Source organism: Propithecus coquereli, unplaced genomic scaffold (assembly GCF_000956105.1).
Source record: "Propithecus coquereli isolate 6110/MARCELLA unplaced genomic scaffold, Pcoq_1.0 Scaffold26, whole genome shotgun sequence".
In the NCBI taxonomy this organism is placed as follows: domain Eukaryota; kingdom Metazoa; phylum Chordata; class Mammalia; order Primates; family Indriidae; genus Propithecus; species Propithecus coquereli.
Window position 1 is genome coordinate 9,103,695 of NW_012148174.1, and position 19,465 is coordinate 9,123,159.

General features: G+C 37.0%; 1 protein-coding gene across 1 annotated transcript in view; it reads left to right on the top strand.

The window, feature by feature from the left end:
- GRID2 (glutamate receptor, ionotropic, delta 2) overlaps nucleotides 1-19,465 on the top strand; it is a 1,246,697-nt gene that overhangs the window by 936,003 nt on the left and 291,229 nt on the right. The window lies entirely within an intron of this gene.

The following is a 19,465-nucleotide window of genomic DNA, read 5'->3' on the forward strand; positions in this document are numbered from 1 at the left end:
AGATAAGTGATATCTCATTGTGGTTTTTATTTGCATTTCCCTGATGATTAGAGATGTTGAGCATTTTTTCATATGTTTTTTGGCCATTATTCTGTCTTAGCAAAATGGGAGGTATCAATTTACCAGACTTCAAACTTTATTTACAAGGCTGTAATAATCAAATCAGCTTGGTACTGGCACAAAAACAGAGCCATTGACCAGTGGAACAGAACTGAGAACCTAGATATAAAACCATCCTCATATAACCATCTAATCTTTGACAAAGCAGACAAAAACATACACTGGAGAAAAGAATACTTATTCAATAAATGGTGCTGGGAAAACTGGATAGCCACATGTAGAAGACTGAAGCAGGATCCACACCTTTCACCTCTCACAAAAATCAACTCACGCTGGGTTACAGATTTAAACCTAAGGAGTGAAACTATTAGAATTCTAGAGGAAAATGTTGGAAATACTCTTCTAGACATCGGCCTAGGCAAAGAATTTATGAAGAAGACCCCAAAGGCAATCACAGCAACAACAAAAATTAATAAATGGGATCTGATCACATTAAAAAGCTTCTGCACAGCCAAAGAAACTGTCACAAGAGCAAACAGACAACCTACAGAATGGGAGAAAATTTTCATGTGCTACAAATCCGACAGAGGGCTGATAACTAGTATCTCCTTAGAACTCAGGAAAATCAACAAGAAAAAATCAAACAAAAAGTGGGCAAAGGACATGAACAGAAACTTTTTAAGAGAAAATAAATTGTTGAATAGTTGAGTTTAGATTTATAATTTACTATTTGATTTATATGTATTGCAATTTTTCCTCTGTTTCTTCTTTTTCTGCCTTCCTTTGGGTTAATTAAATATATTTAAGCATTTCATTTTATTTCCTCTGTTGCTTTTTTAACTGTATCCCATTATATTTTTGTAACTTACCACATTCTATCTAAAATTATTTATGTTGTACCACTTCACATAAAAAAGTAATAAACTTGCAGCAATATAATTTCATTTATACTCACTCTGTCCTTTGTGCTCTTGTGGTCATATATTTATATCTTATTTACTCCATAATAAAATATCATAGTTCATGATTTAAGCAATTAATTATCTTTCAAAGGTATAACAAGAAAAAAAAGACAGTTGCTGGTATTTAATCATTTATCAGCTATATCTGGGGCTCTCTATTCCTTTCATATATCTGAGCTCCTTGCTGGTATCATTTACCTTGAACCTGAAGAATTTTCTGCAGAATGTCTTGAAATGCATTCCTACAGGTGGCATATACTTTCAACTTTTGTTTATCTTAAAAATGTCTTCATTAACCTTCATTTTTTAAATGAATTCTTACTGGATATTAAACTCTGAGTTGACAGGTTTTTTTTTCCTAATGTTCATCACCTTAAAGATGTGATTCTATTGCATTTTGCCATATGTTGTTTCTGGTGAGAAGTTAGCCATCATTTGTACACTTGTATGTAGTGTACAAATTTGTACACTTCCTTATATGTAGTATATTTCTATTTAAGTGGCTGTTCTACAATTCTCTCTTCTTTTTTCATGTTTATAAATTTAATTGTGATGTTTCTAGATATGTGGTTTTTTGTGTGTTTGTTTCTTTGTTTTTGTATTTACACTGCTAAAGGTTCATTGAGTTTCTGGGATATATTCCTTTTAATAAATGTAGGAAATTATCTCTTCAAAATATAATAAATTCAACATATATTTTGAAGGTAGCCTGATAGGATCAGCTGATAGATTAGATTGGGAGGTGAGAGAAAGACAAAGCCAGCAATCTCTCCTAAGCTCAAGGCTTTTGTTTTATCTTTTCAGCTACATCAGCAGAAAAAGACATCCTTTGCTCCCATTTTCCACAGCTCCACTCACTACCTTACTCCTGACCACAATCCTCTCTCACCTGGATTGCAGGTACAGAGGTCCGATTGCTCCCCCTCTTTCCACTCTTGCCTGCCCTCAATATCTTTTTAGCACAGCAGCCAGAGTGATCCAGTCACTTCTCTGCTGAAAGACATTTTATGGCTTCCCATTCCACTCAGAGTAAAAACCATCCTTAAATTGTCTACATAATCTGCCCTACTAACTTTCTTTGTGACCTTCTATCTCTCCCTCAGTCACCATGGTCCAAGCTTAGGGTCCTCCTTGTTCTTCCTCACACTCGTTGAACTTGGCCTTTTGCACTTCCATCTGTCCCATCTGCCTAGAATGCTCTTCCCCCAGATATTTCTCCCTCCACCTCCTTCTCTCCAGTCTCTGCTTACAAGTTATCAGAGAAGACAACCGTGGTCACTCTATTCAAAAGAAAAACATCCACCCTCTGTACTACCTATCCCCCTCATTCTGTTTTATTTTTCTTTATAACACCATCTTATTATGTATCTGCTAGCTCATTTTTCTCCCCCTGCTAAAATGTAAGCTTAAGTTGGGCAGAGATTTCATGTTTGGTTCACTGCTGAAACCTCAATACCTAGAAACTATTTGTACATATAATAGCGACTAGCAGTGAAGTGATATCTTAAGACATGCATTAGATAATAACACTCACCCAATTAATATTTCAATGGCATCTCATTGCTCTTTAATAGAATCAATCAACCTACCATAGCCTGCTAAGCTTGACTTCATGTAAAAGAATTTTCTCTCCTTACTGTAAGGCCACACTTTGGCCTTCTGTTTCTATTATTTTATACCTTTTGTCCATTAGTTATATAGCTTGTTATATTCAGTCACTCCCGCTTTACTACAAGTAGATTGAGAGTGGTACCATTTACTGGCCTAGTAAAAACTAAGGCAGGAAATATTTGGGCAGAGGGTATGGAGTGTGGAATCAAACCAATATTTTGGAAATGACTAATAATAGCCAGATGCTATCCTAAAGTTTTATGGGTACTGACTCCTTAAACCCTCATAATAATTTGATAAAAACAAATACAGTTATTATCCCCATTATATAGATTAAAAAACCAAGGCATAGAGAATTCGAGTAACTTGCTCAGGGTCATAGCTAATAAGTAGAAGAACTAGGACATGAGCTTAAGTTCTTTGATTCCATTCTCTTAAAAAACGATGGATATACCTCTTTGGAGCTCTCCAAACAGAAAATGAAATAAGTGATTTGATACATGAGTCTGGAGTTCGGGTAAGGGATCTGAAATGGACATAGATATTTGGGGCTAATCAGCATATAGATGAAATTTAAATTGCCACTCTACCTTTCTTTACCCCTATTTCCCTTTTATCTCCAATCTCTTTCACACTCCTTACTCCTTCCCTACCTTGCAAAAAAGATATTCTCTATCTTAAAAATAACCTTCTGATATGTCTAAGCTAAATTAATTAGGTATCTTGGTTGCAAATGCCAATCCAACTGAAGTGAAAAGATAATTTAATGGCTCACAAAACCCAGCTCTCCAGGATGAGATCCAGGCTCATTTCACCGAGCCGTAGTGTTGCTCTTTCCACCTCTCAACTCAGCTTTTCTTTTGCGTGTGTGTTGCCCCAATTCTCAGGCAGCCTCTCTTTTCTTGGCGGCAAAGTGACTTTCAGCAGCTCCAAGCTTAGATTTCATCCTCTTATCTATCCCAGTATAAACACAGGTTCTCTTTTACCAACAGTTCTAACACAGAGCCTCAGTGTCAATGCACACTGGCGCGGACTGACGTGCTGTGTCCGAGAGCAGGCAGTGCTCTCAGTGCCAGCCTGTGCCACATGCCCACGTCGAGCAGTGAGGGTGGGAGTAGCTACGCACAGAACACGTGGAATAAGCATGGGGGAATAGCAATTTCCAAGGCAAAGCAGGATGCTGTTATCAGATGAAGAGGGAATGGATATCCAACAGGCGAAACAAAAGCTATCCTTCAGAGGCTTAAAAACAATGAACAAAGTCACAAGGAAACCATCAGTTGCTAAGTGTACACAAAAATTTAAATCACTGGTAATTAAAAACCATTTAGTTAACTTAAATAAAATTACAAACAAGAGGCAGGAAAATATTTATTAAAGTATAATGATGAATTGATAGTGTCGCTGCTTCACTGCTACATGAAGAAGTCACAAAATCCACAAGAACATACTAGGACCTCAGATCATACAGATTTAAAAAACAAGAACTTAGAGTTTCAAAGGAAGAAACTGATAGACAGTATAAACCCAAAAGGAAATCCATTATAATGGAGTAGGACAATTAATAAGGTTTTTTTTTTACAAAATGTAAGTATAAGAAATATGATTGGCTAGTGCTTTTATAAAGAAAAACCTATAACTGTGTTATATATGCTTGGAATTATTTTATATGCTATGCTTTGTGATGAAATAAAACATTATCAGAATTAGATTCACAGATTTCAGTCATCAGTAATATACTTGACGACACTAGCAATTAACACAGATACCACAAGGAATTAAAAAACACGTTTGAAACTGACCAAATAATAATTATACTAGCACTCACTATAGCTGACACAGTCTTGTATACTTAGTATTTATTAACTCTCAATACTCACAGCAACCCTGTGAAGTAGGTACCGCTATTATCCCAGTGTTGCCAATAATGAAACAGAGTCAAAGAGGTGACATAACTTGCCCCTGGTCACATAGTCAAGTCACAGGGGATTAATGATTCAAATCTAGGAAGTTTGGCTCAAAAATCCAAGTGCTTAACTCCTTTACCACTTTATAGAAAGGAACAGAGTTTTAATATAAGTTTGGTCCACAAAGCATTTTAATAAACCAAGTTACATGCTAGTGAGGAAAATAATACTCAGAAACAGTTCAGCACAGGTTTTTCTATTTTAAAAAAGTCTGCATATTTGAAGAAGGTTCAAATGGAATTGGATAATGTTACAAGTAGAAGACAAAAAATAACATGATATAAACAAGGATTTGGGGTGTGATTAAAAAGATTTGCATCTCTAAACTTCTCAAAAATCTCATTTCTTTCTCAAAAAATTTTCCCCTTCTGAGAAAAGAATTAATTATTTTCGAAAGGCATGCAATATTTTCTGCAGTCTGGCATTCTATATCTCACTTCCCTCTTACATTTTATCACACTCCATATAGATGACATTCAGCTTTAATCTGCCTAGGTTGACCTCACTTGCTTCATCTTCCTAAATTCTCAAACTCAGCTAAACTCGTGCTTTGTCCCATAAGGCTTTCAAACCACTCCCATCTCTTGGAAATCTTGTCTTCTGAGAACACTTACTCCACTCTTTTCAAACTACCCTTTTGGAACATTACATATCTATATATATTCTCCTCCCACCCCTCCAGACTTTTTTCTTTTTTTTTTTTTTTTTTTGCATAGTCCTTCTTTTGGAAACCAGAAGGCTGAGGTTGTGTTTACTTTGTATGCCAAGTATACAGCAGAATTGCCCCACATCCTACATGCACCCATTCATCCCCACACAGTTTTCAATGCATGTTATATTCTGGGCACTGTGCCTAGCATCGTAGATAAAACAGAATGGAAGACATTGTTCCTGCCTTCAAAGATCTCACAGTATACATGGAAGACAAATGTGTCAATAAATAATTAAAATACAGTATGAAAATGCCATAAGGTAATGCCTACAGGGTGCCATGACAACCCAGGGGCTGAGTGGCAGCTTCTGCCTGGGGAGTCGAAAAGATTACACAGAAGAGGAGAAATTTGAGCTAGATCTTTAAGACGAGTAGCAGTATCAGAAGCGACAAAAGCAATAATTATAAAAGTGTGTTTGACATGCTAAAGATTTTGGACTTCATCATCTAGCCAATAAAAATTATAACAGTTTTTTGCATAAGAAGAAAATGTCACATAATTTACGTTTAAGAAAGATAGCTGACGTAGGTCTGAGAATGCGTTGGAGTAAGGAAGAGAAAACACAAATGGCTTTTTCAGCAATCTAGACAGGAATAAAGGAATGTCTAAACTAAAATAACAGCAATAGGAGATTACGAAAAAATGATTTTAAGAAAACAATATTCAATATGTAATTTACAGAACTTTGCAACTTGGAGGAGAAGGGAAAAGAAAGTTGAAACTTGGTGAGAAATTCAGCAGAGGAAAATGAGCAGATGGACACTCGATGACAGAAACAGGAGATAGAGAAGGAAAAGCAGATTAGAAAAAGACAACAGAGATCCAAAATTTTACTGTAGACCTTTTGATTTTGTGGTATCTGAGGAACATCCTCATGGAATTATCTAGGAGCAATTAGAAAATGGGCATCCAGAACCCAAGTGAATGATGCCTAGGGCTACAAAGAAAAAATTTAAGAAATACAGGTATTTCCATCACCTACATTATAAAAACTGAATTAGGAATGTTGGATTTAAGGTCCAAATTACTCCACTTGAGCCTGGGTAAGGAGGACTGGTGTTATTTATTTTTGCTATTAGGAGAGATAAGTGAAAAGCTATAGGGAAAAGAGGGCTAATGTCGGAAGGGAGTTCAGAGGACATGAGAACGTAGTGAGTTGCCCCCCTTTCCATCTGCACTGGAGAGGGGAGTGCTAGAGGCCATTGGGAGGGATGAAGGAGACCTCCTATAAAGTAGGGCCTGTCTGTCTGTGCCACCAGAACACGTTGCAGGGAGGCACAACAATGACCACCATTCTCATCATCATTTCCCAGGGAGTCAAGTTTGGGGTGGCAGGAACACCTATGATTCCCATGGTCTAGAGAAGAAAGAGGTAGTTAGCTAGGACAAAGGCCACGTACTGCCTTGTAGAGGATAAGCAGAGGGGTCCTCGGCTGGGTCTGGTAGGCCCCATGATAACACATGCACAAAAGGCTCTTACATATTTCCACTGTATCCTTCCATTACTGCAAACCAGGCTTGAAATATCTGTATATACCAATAAAACTTCACCCACCAAAGAAGAACCCCTGCCCCACAATACACCTGCCAGTGATAGCCCAGTAATAAATGCTTACAAGCCTTATGAAATGAGAAGGTAGCTTTACAAATGGGGACAAGACAAAATATGTAAAGAGAAAGGAAGACCTGATAGAGACTTTAAAGCAGACGGTCACTAAGATTTTAATTCTTAAATTAGACTAAACAAGGATTGATGGACTAATTGAGTTTCCCACAGTAAGTCAGCTGCAGGATGTTCAAAAAGTACATGTGGTCATGAGAATATATGTTTGAATGTCTGACTAGTGAGTGTTAAAAATTAATCCACTAGACATTCATATAGGCTGAAACTGAAGCATAGATATGAGATATCACACAAGCTGTTTGTGCGTAAGTAGGAGAGAAAAAAATGGCCAAAAATATTTGTTGTTGATAAGAAGAGATTTTAACACTGATGAAGGAAAAGGATAAAGAGAGATCTGTGAAAGGAAATAAATTATATAGATGCAAATGACTCAGTGAATGGTTATAGGAGCAATTTTCTAAATTTGCAGGTGATATTTAATTGGCAGACATTGCAAACAGCAAGGAGCAATTCAATCAGATAAAGGACTTGAATCATTAAGCACTTGGTCTAATAGATGGCAAGCACAGATAAGTGGTGAATATTAAGTCTTGAATCAAAGCTAAAGAACACAGAGTGAATATTTGCCAAAGGGAATGATGCTGTCCAGGAATGGCTCTTAGGTTTAAGGAGAACTTATAGGCGAGGACAAACAAAAATTTAATAAAATATGTGTAGAAATAAAAAGATTCGGTTGGTTATAGGTTATAAATTAACCAATTACTGCATCAGTCAAAGCCAAGGTGATATAAAGACTGAAGCTATGATGAGAAAAATCTTATAACTTGAGGATATATAAATCCTTAAATCCACTGTTGAGTATTGAAATGCCATGTATTACCTAGATTTTCATCTCTCTCTATTCATGATTTGGGAGTAAAATTAATGAGTAAGATAATTTCCAGGCATACAAGAGAGTGCAGAATGGGGTGAAGATATTCTAAGTAACTTTTAAAGATCATTTCAGCCATAAAATACACTATGATTCTATGGACATAATTGTAAGGTATTGTGTTTAGATTGCTTGACCATTTCTATTTAGGATACTAATTCCAGTCTGTGTTAGTCTGGAAATTATAAACATACTGAAATATACTCCAGGTAAAAGAGGATAATAAAAATTTATTGTAGCCTAGAAAGGTAGTTGATGCAATAAAGAATGTACCTCCTCTTTCCCTGTATCTTTGCGATGTTGAATACTTTACTAAAAAAAGGATTAACTTTAACATTAAAGAGAAATGGAAATATCTTTTAGTACAACATCAAAACCACATGTGGAACCTTTCAATATTCACTCACATCTAGCAGTCAATGTACCAACCCCATTTGAAGGATTTTTTTAAACTTAATATATAAATATTCAGAATGAATATTTGGGAGTAAAGCCATACCTTGAAAGATAACTGTGAGTTTGCTCTTGTCTGTCATTCAGATATTTCAGATTTCAATTGTTTTAAGTCTTAATAATTCTGAGTTTTCTCTTTGTAATTTGGTGGTTTTATAATGGCAGACTTTAAAATAAGTAAAAATTTTCTCGAGTCAAAACAAAACAAAACAAAAAAAACCAACTGAGACCTAACATGGCTCAATTGTGTCAAGGTAGGAGATGACCACAGGCTGACTATAGACGCTCCCTATTCCTGTGTGAGGACATCTGAGTGTACCGCTTCCTCATTTTATATTTCACTTAACACTGCACAGAATCACTAGGAGAACAGCCAGAATTGATTCACTTTTCATTCGGACAAACTGTTTCTAGGAGCTAGTTCTTTTCTCATTTACAGAGAACTTACATTCTTATCCCCTGCAGAGCTTCAAAAACACCTATAATACTAGCCTTAGGCGAATTCTAGAATGATTGAAAATTTTACTGTAATGAAAATAAAGATCCACTCAATTCCAGTCCTTATCCTTGGTTTGCATTTTACTGAAATGTGGATTTGCAGTTTGGACATTTCAGTGGGAGATCACTTCTATATGCTCTGCCCACAAGCAGCCTTGAGATGACCTCTCAGAAGGTTGAAGAAATCTCTACATGACTGGAAAACTCTTTCTGATGGTCTGTTTCTTCAAAGATGTAGCATTGCCTCTTGGGAATTATAGAAATGATGTTATTTTTAATCCTCTTTTAATGCTTTAGTATAGTTCCTCAACTACTGCAATTTATAAATTACTTGTAGCTTCCTTCGCGCTCAGCTTTAATAAGCATTTATTGGGACCTAATGTGTAGCTGAAATTGTGGGCAATAAACAAAATACAGAACACATAGTTCTTGTTTTTCAAGAACTAAATAGCTAGACAGGGAAAAGAGAGAGAGGGAGGGGGGAGAGAGAACACACATTCAACACTTCATTTACTATCTGTACTTTAACTTTTGGTGAACTCATCTAGTCTCATGGACTTAATTATGTCTATCATTAGACCACTTCCAAATTTGTTTCTTAATCCCAGACGACTCACCTGAACTACAGACTTACATTTCTTACTACCCACTCAGATATTCTCTTAAAAGTCTAATGGATTCCTCAGATGTTTGAAACTGAATTCTTGACTTCACCACCTTCCTCAATCCTGTTCTACCCACAGCCTTCCTTCCCTGTTACAGTGTGTGGAAACTCCAATCTTCAAGTTACTCAGTCGAAAACTTTCAGTTATCCTTGACTTTTCTCTCTCATACACAATGCATTAGCAAATTTGTTTGGCTATTAATCTGGAATATACCATAAATAGGATTGCTTCTCACCACTCCACCACTACCTATTGGTGCAAGCCGCCATTTTCTCTCTTTGGGGCTTCTTCAGTAACCTAACTGTTCACCATGGTACTGCTCTTTCCAACTATAATCTATTAGGTTATTAAGTATGAAATGTCTGATTTCCTAAGGCACTAAGTTTGACAGTTAATCTTGCTGAGATTTCATTTTGACATTTCTTGTTTTGTTTTTATTGTGAAGGTATATCCTCAGTTTTTCAAATGCATGTTTGGCTTGTGATTATCCTTCAAAGTTTTTTTTAGAGCAATTTTTGTGAAATCATGGATAAATCAAAAATTCATGTTATTTTCGAATATGAGTTCTATCGTAGAACCAATGCAGTGCTGTCAGCTCAAAATAATGAAGTGTTTGGGAAGGATGTGGTTAATGAATGCACAGTATGGCCATGGTTTGAGAAGTTCCTTTCTGGTGATTTTAATTTTGAAAATGAGCCATGTGGGCGACCTGAGACCAAGGTGGATAATGATGAGTTGAAAGCTGTAATGGAAGCGAATCCATCTCAACCTATGTGTGAATTAGCATAAAGGTTTGACATTACTATTCCAACAATATTGGACCATTTGAAACAAATGTGCAAGGTGAAGAAGCTGGATAGATGGGTTCCACATGAATTAAATGAGCGTCAGAAGAAGCTTGTCTTTCTTTGCTGTCACGACATAAAGGCGAACCATTTCTACACCATATTGTTATGTGTGATGAAAATGGATTATTTTCGACCATAGTATTTTGGCAAGTATTCCGCACAATGGTTGGATAAAGATGAAATGCCAAATGCAGTCCAAAACTGAATATTCATCCAAAAAACCTAATGGTGTCTGTTTGGTGGTCCAGTGCTGGTATTATCCACTACAGCTTCATGAAACCTGGTCAGTCGATTACAGTGGATGTCGATTACAGCGGATGTCTACTGCAACCAATTGGATGAAATGATGAGGATGCTTGTGATTAAGCAGCCAAGATTGGTCAATAGAGATAGGCCAATCCTCCTGCAAGGCAATGCTGGACCACACGTCACACAAACAACACTCCTCAAACTAGAGAAGCTAGACTTGGAAACTCTCTGTCATCCACCGTATTCACCAGACCTTGCACCAACTGACTACCACTTCTTCCAGGCTTTGGACCACCGCTTGCAAGGAAAAATATTCAATTCTCAACAAGCTGTGGAAAACACCTTTCACAATTTCATCATCACTCTCTCTCCAAGTTTCTTTGCTGCTCTCATAAACAAGCTACCATTAAGATGACAAAACTGTGTCAATAGTCTAGGTGCATACTTTGATTAATTGTACTGCTTCTTGTTTGAGATATAACAAACTACACTTTTGATTCAAAATTGGACATTTTATATTTAATGACCTAATATTTTCAGCAGAGCAGCCCAAGTCATTCTTTAAAAATGTCAAATCATATCACACTCTCCCTATAACCTCCCAGTGGTTTTCCTTCAAATCAAATTCTTATAATTGCCCATAATGCCTTATATGCTCATCCATACACATATACACCCACCACCATGTCTGTATAATCTCTTTCTCCTGACTACTTCCCCCGTATAAGTATTGCTTAAGGATAAATCAGAAGTCAGAAAAATAAGAGTAACAATTAAAAAGCTCATAAATGCCAAAAGAAAAAAATAGAGGAATGAATAAATACTAGAGAAGTAATCAGAAGAAAGGCATTATACAGAAACCGTAAAGGCACAAAAGTTTATCAGAGTTACCAAGCACATTATAGGGACATGGCCAACCCCACAATTTGTTCACCTGTAACCTTAGATGAACTATTTATCTCTCTGAGTCTCAGATTTGGTAGCGATACCTCTTGTGCAGGGTTGTGGTACAGCTAGCATATATGAACGTTTACTTCACATATGTAGGCTGGAAACATTAGAGCCTAAGCTGCTAAGGTCAAGGGCCTGGCTGATAGCTTGATATAGGGGGAAAAAAACTTTACAGTCAATGCCTTCTTCACAGTTGGAGAGACTTTTTGAGGCAGCATGCATCCTGGAATCTATTCTTTTTCTGCCAAAATTTAAGGCTGTACAAAAACACCTATTTCAACCAAATATTGAATAGCAAAGTGTAAGCAGAGCAAGAATTTTTTTAAGGATCTACTACGAACAAAGCAGTGTGAAAAATACTTAGAGAGATAGAAGACTATGAAAATCAAGCATCTACCTTGAGAAGTTTATGTTATAATTGAGAATATTAAGAAGATATTATGGGATATGTACTATATGAGAGACACAGAAAAACAGAGCAAGGAGGATAATTGTAAGCTCCAGGGAAGAAATGTCATAAACTCAGGTGAAAATGTATTTTAAAAGATAAAATATATATTTTCCAGTACATAGATTAGGCTGTAAGAGAAAAGCTGGTTCAGAGACTAGTGAAAACTAAACTGTTCCTAGAAGGACTTTAAAATTACAGCAGTATGTGAATAGGCATGGAGGGCTGCCGAAGAAAGAGCTAGAAGAAGGGATGATGTGGTTTCTGGAAAGAGGCTTAGAGATAAGACTAACAACCCAGAAACTGAACTGATAATAATGTTTTTGTCACTATCTTGGTGTCAGAGACAAAAGATCTATTGAAATAATGAAAAATATTAACTTCTAGAAATATCAATATGGCATGCCCAAGGAACACTTTCAATTGAATATATTCTAAATTGCAAGATGAAGCATCTATCGACTATAACAGATAAGAAAAAACAAACGTTCAAAAAATTCTTCAAGAGGAAAATGATTAAACTAATCAGAGTACTTTTATAATCAATAAACAGTATTGAGTGCTATCTTTCTATGTGCTTAAAATACAAAGGTGATAAAACAATTGTTGCTTAAAATTCTGTGCAGTATTTAGAAAGACTGGGGTGTGTGTGTATATTTCTCCAAGGTTATATTATATTATGGTCAGATTTAGGGAAATATCTGTATCTGTGTATATGTAAAAATAGAAAAGAGTTTAACAAAGGATTTTTCATCAATCTTGAAACAGTGGTTATGTATGAGAAGCAAGGACTACTAATTGTCCATATTTATCTATTCTCTCCTCTCTTAGTAATATAGCTCTTGAATAATAGCCAGACACAGACTGCCCACAGTATGCATTTCCCAGCTTCTCTACTGAGCTAATGTGATCATGTGACTAAGTCCTAACCAATGAGATGTAAGCAGAAATGTCATGTGAAGCTTCTGGAAAATGTTCTTAAAGGAAACATTCTTGTCCTTATTCTGATTCGCACCTTTCATGCTGGCTGGAATGTTAGTAGAATAGCTGGAGATGAAGCAGTCATCTTAAGATAGGAATTGGAAACCATGTACTGAGAAGCAAAGAGCAACAAAAGAAAATGAGTTTAGTTTTTAACTCTGGAAACTTTCTCAGCCTGGTACTGTGAGCCAGGGAACTTCTTCCATGTTGACTTTTAAGCAAGTGAGATTTTTGGATATTTCTTTTACTTACAGGAAGAGAATAACCTGATTTTATATAATTTGACCCTTTAGAAACTAGAATGTATTCATACACTATTTTTTTACAGTTTAATGTTTAAACTTATTTATTTTTCATCTTAGTCTTGCTTTTCTGTATTTTATAAATGGTAAACTTATTAGCCAGTTCTGTGGTATATAAGTTTTTCTGTTATGTTTTGATTTTACGTTGGCCCAGCTTCCATGTTTAGCTAAATGCACTCGCATGGTTAACTTACCTGATAAATTCACACATTTCACTGGGAATCCAAGTTATGAAATCCTTTTTCCCCACACTTTTAAACAGCTAAAACTTAAAAGTCACCGCAAGATGGCAGACGAGAAAAACCTCCAGCCAGAGTGTCTCTGCAAGAAAGATAGATTTTAGAAGAAAGTGAAAAAAAATAAATAGACAAACATAGACCTGATGAGGGTCAGAACGAAGGGTGCCTGAAACTACAGGAGACTTCACAGGAAGTAGTTGCAGAGGAGAACTGGAAGGAGAAACGTCCCCGAGAGGCTTGGAGACCAGCGACGAGGGTAGGTGGAGCGGTTAACTTTCCCCTCCCTTGCCTCTCGGACTGCTGGTGGACTCCTGAGCGGCTGGAGAAACCTGCCGACACCAGCCCAGAGACACAGCGCTGGGCTTCCAGCTCCCTCAGGGCACCTCCCTACACGCAGATCCAAGCTGATGGGCAGGTGCCATATTGCTTCATTCTCCCCTTCCCCTTCCCTACCCGCAGCTGCTGAGAGAGACAATTTAGCCATCACATGGAGGCATCTGCAGGGAATGGGACCGTTCCTTTTGGGTCCCTACAGCTGAATGAGGGGTACTCAAGACTGTGAGCTCCCTACCTGCCAGCCCTCCTAGGTGCTGCTTGCCTGGTGACTCCAAGAGAGCAGGACAAATCCCAAAGCGGAGAGACATCGATCCAGCTTGGGCACCCCATGGGTGAAGTGAAACTAGCACTCCTCTCCCTGGCAGGGTCAGGGATTGATCTCCAGGGCCCAGGGGACAGACCTGCAGACCAGATCCCGTACACCCAGGTCCCAGTCGCGTTGCCCGGGAGCACAGAAGGGATATTTGTCAACAAGCCTCCTGAGGTGTGTGTGCCTTCAAGGGCAGATCAGTGTGCTTGAGGGGCAGCCCTCCTTCCACAGGAGGGCCGTGCTCCCAGCTCAGGCTGTGATCCTGGCTAGGGAACCTCCTGGCCCACGTCACAACCAGGAGAGATCCACTGGCTTGAGGTCCTGCCTGCCAGCAGAGGGCGGGAGAAACCAGGGAATAAGGGAGGGTGGAAAGGAGCGGCCTGCTCCAGACTGCAGGTCTCAGACAGCCCCACCCCACGCACAGACTTTTTAGCTGAGTGGAGGCATTTCAGCCCCTCCCTGGCAGCTTTGCCCAGCAGCAGAGAACAGACTTTTGACCCCTGCTAACAGCATTTGTGGAGCTTGAGGGCAGGCTTACCCAACCCAGCTCTACCCAGCCTCACTCCCCGACCTGCCCCTGCCTAGGCAGAGAATAAGGACACACCTGGAAGTCCCAGGGCCCTACCCACCACCTGAGGCACTAGAGAGCCTCTCCAGAGGAACAAGAGCTGGTTACAGGACCCGGAAACAACACTGCAGCCTTCCCCTCCCAGCAAGCGCCACCTATGATAGGGAGGTCATTCTGCACAGCCTTTTAATGCATCTACTGACTCATCATACAGGGTGTGGTCGAATCCCACCCACAAACACCACATATTGGCCAGAGATGAAACAGGGCATGTCATTATCCAAACGAAAATCTAAAGGTAAGAAGCAACAGCTGATCCAGATGGAAAGGAATCAGCAAAAGAACTCTGGAAGTATAAAGAATCAAATGGAAAGCACACCCCCAAAAGGGAACACCAGCTTTTTAGCAATGGACATCAACCAAATTCAGAACACTAAAATGACAGAATTTTGAACATGGATTGTAAGAAACTCAATAATATACAAGAGAAAATGGATAACTAACACAAAGAAACCACAAAAAAATCCAGGACTTAGAAGAAAAATTCACTAAAGAAAGTGAAATACTAAAGAATAATCAAACAGAACTTCTGGAAATGAAGAATTTATTCAAAGAATCACAAAACACAGTGGAAAGCCTCAAGAACAGGGTAGAACAAACAGAAGAAAGAATTTCAGGGATCGAAGATAACATCTTTTGATTAAATAAGTCAGTCACAGAGATGGAGCAGAGAAATAAGGGAAGAGAGCAAAGCCTACAAGAAATATGGGATTATGTAAAGAGGCCTAACATGAGAATCATAGGCATCCCCTAAGGAGGGACAGGATCAAATTTGCTCTGCAGAAGGATTACTTTGGCTACAATAGATGGTTGGAGAGGAGGAAAGGCAGATTCCAGGTAAGTGCATAAGGAGCTGGAGTCCAGGAGAGCTGGAAATGGTAGTGGATATTAGCGTTCTCAGGAAGTAAAATCAATAGTATCAGATTTGATAGAAGGCATAGGCTAGGGAAGATAATGAGGCCACCAAGTTTGATGACTTTTGTAAAAAGATGTCACTCAGTGAAGCAGGAGACATTGGAAGAGGCCTAGTTAGAGTTGAATATTATGAGTGTGGTCTTGACTATTAAATCTGAGGTGTTTTTGAGATATTTAATAGAGATGTTAATTATGTAGTTGAATAAATCAGTCTAGACTCCAGAACTCAGATACATATCTAGAAATACTAGGTCATTAAATATGAATTGTCCAATTTTGAATCAAAAGTGTAGTTTATTATCTCTCAAACAAGAAGCAGTACAGTTAATCAAAGTATGCACTTAAACTATTGACAAAGTTTTGTTATCTTAATGGTAGCTTGTTTATGCCAGCAGCAAAGAAGCCTGGAGAGCAAGTGGTGATGAAATCATGAAAGGTTTTCCACAGCTTGTTGAAAATTGAATATTTTTCCTTGCAAGAAGTGGTCCAAAGCCTGGAAGAAGTGGTAGTCAGTTGGCGCAAGGTCTGGTGAATATGGTGGATGACAGAGAGTTTCCAAGTCCAGCTTCTCTAGTTTTAGCAATGTGGTTTGTGTGATATGGTGAAATGTTGTCTTGCAGAAGGATTGGCCTGTCTCTATTGACCAATCTTGGCTGCTTAATCATAAGAATCCTCTTCATTTTTTCCAATTGGTTGCAGTAGACATCTGCTGTAATTGGTTGACCAGGTTTCATGAAGTCGTAGTGGATAATACCAGTGCTGGACTACCAGATACCGTTAGCTTTTTTTGATGAATATTTGGTTTTGAACTATGTTTCAGCATTTTGTCTTTATCCGACCATTGTGCCAAACACTTGCGATTGTCAAAAAGAATCCATTTTTCATCACACATCACAATACGGTGTAAAAATGGTTTGCCTTTGTGTCCTGACTGCACAGAAAGGCAAGCTTCAAGACAATTTGTCTTCTGACAGTCGTTTAATTCATGTGCTCCCCATCTATCCTGCTTCTTTACCTTGACTGTTTATTTCTTTACCTTGCCCGTTTATTAAAATGGTCTAATATTATTGGAATAGTAATGTCAAACCTTGCTGCTAATTCCCAAGTAGGTTGAGATGGATTCACTTCCACTATAGCTTTCAGCTCATCATTATCCACCTTGGTCTCAGGTCACCCATGTGACTCGTTTTCAAGATTAAAATCACCAGAACGGAACTTCTCAAACCATCGACATACTGTGCATTCATTAGCCACATCCTTTCCAAACACTTCATTGATATTTCGAGCTATCTGAGCTGCATTGCTTCCATGACAAAACTCATATTCAAAAATAACATGAATTTCTGACTTATCCCTGGTTTCACAAAAATTGCTCTAAAAAAACTTAAAAAGATAATCACAAGCCAAACCATGCATTTGAAATAATGAGGATGTACTTCCACAATAAAAATAAAATAAGAAGTGTCAGAGTGAAATTTCATGAGGATAAAGATTTGAAAGCTCATTATAAAAAGTGGACAAGTGAGTTGAACAACTAAATAAATCAGACGGGTCCTTTTGTTACAATAGAGGTGTCTGTTCACTGTTCTGTGGCAAACATATCTTGCTCTTACTCTGTAAACCTATATTTTGTTCTTGCTCTATAAACCTATCTTGTTCTTCCTCAGTAAACTTCACTTCATGCTTGCCTTAAAATATAAATAAATAAATAACAGGGGTAAGCATGAGCAATTTTCTCTGATCGTTTCTAGTTATGTTTATAGATAATTCAGGAAGTTTTAGGGCCAGGTTTCTGATCCAATGGCTCTTGGCTTTTTTCTGCTCCAAACAGCATCTCTAATACAAGTAAGGACTATCACAGTGATCTACTGTATCACTGATTCTGAAGGATGGAGTGAGGTACCTCCTTAGAAAGGTGTATACAAAACTCAGAAACAGAAAAATATGTGTTGCACATGTGCATGTATTCGTGCAGTTTGAAAAAAATCCATTATATGATTCTGATATGCCCTCCACAGGGAGGCAAGCAATTTCTCCTTGAAAATAGAATAACCAAGTATTGAAAGTAGACCAGTAGGAATTTCTCTGCAGATAAAATGACAAGTAATTTTTATATTTAATAAATATTTTAGCACATACAAAATAATTAGTTCCCTTTTCTTTAAGTAAATAAAAGTCCCTAGATATTTTCATTCCATTATAGAAATTCACTTCGTGACACTTAGAAATATGCATTATTAAAATTAGTGGAATGACCATTTCAGTTTATAATCATTTAAATGTAGAACACTTAATTATTTAGTAGAAATATATTTATGAATGCTTTACAAATATTGAATCAACATGTTTTCAGTAAATCCTTCCTTAGGCAGAATTTTCTGACTTCAGTTCAGTCATTAACTACTTTGGGTCACTAGTGATCAGTTAGTAAATTACTGATCCATAGTACTTTAACGTCCTGAAAAAGTAAATGCACCTTCTGAGACCCTAATTGAATCTCGGAGAGTTATTTATTCACCATTAAGATTGAGGTAAATGAGTCAGCTCATAATAATGATACTAAATAGTTACATTCATTTCACAAATAGATAAATTGAAGCTCAGAAAAGGTAGGATTAGAGAGCTAAGAATCCAGGTTATATTCTTAATTTGAAAAGACTCAATTCCCAATATGTAGCTAAATAAAATGAATATATGAGCTTGAAAGCAGTATTAGTTATTTTTCTGAAAATTCATTTTTATATAGTGTTAAGTTTAATACCTTTCAGTTAATAATTCTAAACTCATGGTATATATATTAATATGGCCTTGTTATAATGTAAATGGTACAATTTTTAAAAAGTAAAATTTCAGACTCCTTTAAGATAAAAATTTTCCTAAAACCAGTTACTCTGACTGCCTACTAGATGGGTCATTTGAAAAATGAATGATATCTTAACAATATGGTAAAATGACAAAAGTTTCAGAGTAAGAAAAACATAGCTTTAATATCTGACTTCTGTACTTACTAACTAAGAACTGAACAAATTATTAAACTCTCGAAGTTTTAGTTTCTACACTTATAAAAAGGAAATGAAATGCATAATTCATAGCTTATTGTAAGGATTTAGTGAAATTATTTAAATACTTTAGCACTGGACCTAGCAACAAATATATATGGGCTTGGTATATACACACACACCACACACACACACACACACACACACACACACAGCTTAACTATAGCTAGAATATTTTTTTATCATATAATATCTTTTTATTAAACTACAGAATTTCATATGAAAAATTGTGGCTGAAACAAATGGCTAGTTACATGGGTGTTTTCTATGTTTTTGTGCTACAAAAGGCACAGATTTCTGAAAACTTTTCTGTAACTTATCACTTCACTGTAATAAAATATGAGTGAGGATTGGTTGCAAAGAACACATTTGCTAGATATAAATTAATAATGGAGCTGATGTGTTTTGTTTACCAAAAAGGATATATAAGCTAGAATATTTTTAAGAGCATTACTACTTCAGAGACCAGATTCATCTAAATTGGTTTAGCATTCCACTAGGCCTGTTAATTTTTTCTTGGTCCTGAAAAGCAGTAAAACAAGTTTCTATCTTCTTTCATAAAACAATAAAAAAGAAAGAAAAGTAACCAGAAAATGTTCAACAAAAAATTTACTAGTGTTTGTATTTGTCTGGAAGGGGCTTCTCACAGCTTCAATAGCAGCCAAAGATCATTTTTTCAAAAAAGATGCATCTTTTAGATATTTAAATATTAGAT